The following is a 4,424-nucleotide window of genomic DNA, read 5'->3' as shown; positions in this document are numbered from 1 at the left end:
TTGACAGAGACCCTATTCTCCAGTTACATAACCGCATGGCGATAGTCCACCCAGAAGCAGCCCATCCTCCACACACACTGCATGATGATTTTCGTTTCCACATCCATTTCCCTGGATGAGAGATTGTCAGAGAGAAGCTGCTTAGTGAAGTTCTGCTTCTCCAGATTGTGCTGAAGCAGCACAGCTTTGTCCAGTTCACATCTGGCAGCCATTAACAAAGGAATGAGGAGGGCGTCTGTTTTCTTGACAGAGCGCAGATCGCTCTCCAAAATGTTTGGGACGGTTTTAAGAGTTGCTTTCATAACTATTTTCCTTGCCTTTCCCTTGCACAATCCCCCTATTCCACAAATAATTGGCACCAACCGCTGACACCTCTTGGCCGTGCAACGGTCACAAATGTTTGTGAGACTTGATGGAAACTGGGTCAGTGCCATATACTGAAATGTTATTGCACTTTGTACCAGGGATATATTTGTTAAAGTGATGTTATCTGTATGCTGACTTTAATTTGTGCAAACAAACCGTACTCTGGAACAAAAGGTTTATCAAGTTCAATGTGTCGCCGAGTTTATTTGTAAACATTTTTTTTTAGTTGGTTAATTAAATTGGAGCCCCAACACAACATTATATCACATCAGACTTACAGGTTGCGCATTTGGAGAACTGGGCCTTTGTTATATTTCAGTAGGCAGAGGCGGCTTCTCTGGAATAAATATCAATAATCCCTTAACATGCTGGGATCCAGAGCTCACAAGAGCATTCTGAAGAATTTGTTTTTGCTTTGTACCTGAGCAAACAATGATTCCCAGCATGGATCATACTTTCCTCCAGCTGTACTTTCTCTTCCTTCCTGTTAAGAAGGAGGTAACTTTGATTACAAGTTCCAGCAGTCCTCCAGAACCTTGGCCAGGTCGCTGTTCTTCACTTCCTAGTTTGGATGGTGAAGCACAGATTTTCCAATCAGTAATATGTAGATATTATGCAAATTCATGTAAGGCCGAAAGGTGCCATGACCTACATTCTAACACGATGTCTGGCCTCCATATGGATCCCAGTATATAATCTAAACTGATGTTGTGATGCCTTGTCAAGGATCGTGCTGTCTCTCAGCACTAACCTTGCATGGACTTGTTCCTCCTTATCTCTGTTACCTCCTCCAGCCCTACAACCCTCTGATAACTTTGCCTTCCTCCAACTCTGACCTCTTGCCTGTCCCCCACTCTCTTTGCCCCACCTTTGGTGGCAGTAGTTCCAGCTGAGCAGACACTAAGCTCTGGAATCTCCTCCCGAAACATCTCCACCTCTCCAAATCTCATTCCTCCATTAAGACCCCCTTTGGAACCGACCACTTTGACCAGCCTTTGGGTCATCTGCACTATTATCAACTGTCCTGGCCTAGTGTCAATTTGTGGTGGGTTTTGTCTGTGAAGTCCTTTGGTAATTTTCTTGTTAAAGGCTCTACATAAACACAGGCTGCTCTTGTTTAGTGGAAAGGCTGACTCAAAAGAGGTTGGGGTCAAGTTGCCAGTCTTAATTAACCAGATGAATTTAATGTGTGGATGTTGGAGTAGTATGGGATCCATTGGCTGGAGACTGTGCAAAAGATGAAACAAAGAGTAGCATGCATCACACTGCAAACTACAAATGATGGAAGGATGACTGTGTGTTACAGTTGCAAGAATAAAAACAAATCAGTAAAGTATAATGCATTTTAAACATAACCCATTAAGGGTTCCTGACAATTGGGGAATCCATTTCTCTATTTAGAAGCGAAGCAGGAAATGCTGTGCATTATTTCCATAATGCTGTTGCTTTTGCACCTAGTGCCACCCTTACCTGTTGGAGCATTGGCTTGAGGGTTAACTAGAGCCAAGTAAGAATGATTATGGTCCCTAGGAATGCTGCATTTAAATACAAGCTACTCTAGTGATGTTAATTTTATTGCGCATCTCAATATATGCACACCGTTCCTGCAGGAATTTAATCAAATAGTCCATACAGCTAGGACCATTTTAACAGCAGCTGCATACATTTGCAGGGTATTTGTCCTGAGATTTGAAAGGCTCTCGAGAAATATAACTTTATTCTTGTTTCTTTATCTGGAGCACAATGATATGTTTTCTGGCTTACGCCTCATACCACAGCCCTCAATCAATTCCCTCCTCAGCTCTTCCTCCCATTTACTATTTATACTCACCACCTGTGCCCCACCCTACTCCCCACAACCACCCATATATATCTCCAATCCTGCCCTCCCCCAATCTCGTCAGGAAGCAGCAGTTGTTCCAACAGCGTGTACTCCGGTAGCTTGGGGAACATCCTCCACTCCTTTTGCGCACTGACCCCTCCCCCATTTCCCACATCCTGACCATCGATATATTCGCTGCCCAGTAATAGTTAATAAAGTTCGGAAGAGCCAGTCCCCCGTCCCCACGTCCCCGCTCCAGCAGCATCTTCCTCACCCGCGGGATTTTACCGGCCCAAATAAATCCTGAGATTACCGCATTTACCTTCCTAAAAAAACGCCTTGGGGATAAAAATTGGGAGACACTGAAAAACAAACAGCAACCTCAGGAGGACTGTCATTTTCAAAGTCTGTACCCTCCCCGCCAGAGACAGCGGGAGCACGTCCCATCTCCGGAAATCCCCTCCATCTGCTCTACTCGCCTACCCAGATTCAATTTGTGGAGCTGTCCTCATTCCCGTGCCACCTGGATACCTAAGAACCTAAAGCTCCCTCCCACCACCTTGAATGGCATCTCCCCAAATTTCCTCTCCTGCACCCCTTGCCTGGACCACAAAAACCTCACTTTTGCCCTTATTCAATTTAAACCCCAAGAACCGGCCAAATTCCTCTAGTATCCCCATAATCCCTCCAATCCCCCCCACAGCGGGTCTGATATATATATATATATATAAGAGCAAATCGTCAGCATAGAGCGAGACCCTATGCTCCACCCCCCTCGTATTATCTCCTGCCAGACCTTCGAAGCTCGCAGCGCCATTCCCAAAGGCTCTATGGCCAGGGCAAACAGCACTGGTGAGAGTGGACATCCCTGCCTCGTCCCCCGGTACAGCCTAACATACTCTGACCTCACCCAATTCCTGTGCACGTTTGCCAGCGGTGCCTGATAAAGCAACTGGACCCAGTCTACAAATCTATGTCCAAACCTGAATCCGTAAGTACTCCCATTCCACCCGATCGAAGGCCTTCTCTGCGTCCATAGCCACCACCACCTCAACCTTGCACCCCTTTGTCGGCATCATGATAACGTTGAAGAGCCTCCTAATATTGGTCGCCAGGTGCCGCCCCTTAATATATTCCATCTGATCTTCCCCTATTACCCCTGGGACACAATCTTCGATCCGTGTGGCCAGGATCTTTGCCAACAGTTTGGCATTCACAATCAATAAAGAGATTGGTCTATATAACCCGCAGTTTTCCAGGTATTTGTCCTGCTTCAACATTGGGGGAGCACTCCCAACTCCTTTGCTTCATTGAGGCCCTTACCAACAGCGGTCCCAGCACCCCCGAAAACTTCTTGTAAAATTCCACCGGATATCTGTCCGGTCCCGGGGCCTTACCTGATTGCAACGCCTCCAGCCCCTCTATTACCTCGCCAAGCCCAATTGGGGCCCCCAGGCCCTCTACCAGCTCCACATCCACTTTCGGAAACTCCAGCCCTCCCAAACATTGCCTCATCCCCTCTCCGGCTGGGGTTTTCGATTTATACAGCTTGCGATAGAAATCTCGAAACACTGCATTCACCCCATACGGATCCAAGACCATCTTCCCCTCCAGTATCTCTCACTTTTCCGATCTCTCTCGCCGCACCTTGCTTCCTCAACTGGTGCGCTAGCATCCTGCTCGCTTTTTCCCTGTACTCATACACCGTCCCTCTCACCCTCCTCAGCTGTCCCATCGCCTTGCCCATGGATAGGAGAAGAAATTCCAATTGTAGCCTCTGGCGTTCCTTCAAAAGTCTTTCCTCTGGGGTCCTGTAGGACTTCTCCCACCAGACTCTCTATCTCCACCCGCTCCACCTTCTCCTTATGCGTAAGAATAGAAATAAATTCCCGCCTGATAACTGCCTTCAGTGCCTCTCAGACCGTACACGCCGACACCTCCCCCACATCGTTGATCTTTATATACTCTTGGATGGCTTCCCTCACCCGCTCACACACCTCCTCCTCCACTAACAGCCCCACATCCAACCTCAATTGTGGGCGCTGGGCCCTTCCTTTGCTCACTCGCAGGTCCAGCCAGTGCGGGGGGGTGGTCCGCCACCGTTATTGCTGAATATTTAGCATCTATCACCTCTGCCAGCAGCGTTTCATCCAGCACAAAGAAATCTATTCGGGAATACACCTTGTGCACATGGGAGTAGAACAAAAATTCTTTCCACCTCGGCCTCCCAAATCTC

This window comes from Scyliorhinus torazame, chromosome 16 (genome assembly GCF_047496885.1).
Source record: "Scyliorhinus torazame isolate Kashiwa2021f chromosome 16, sScyTor2.1, whole genome shotgun sequence".
Taxonomy (NCBI): Eukaryota; Metazoa; Chordata; class Chondrichthyes; order Carcharhiniformes; family Scyliorhinidae; genus Scyliorhinus; species Scyliorhinus torazame.
This window is presented reverse-complemented; position numbering follows the sequence as displayed.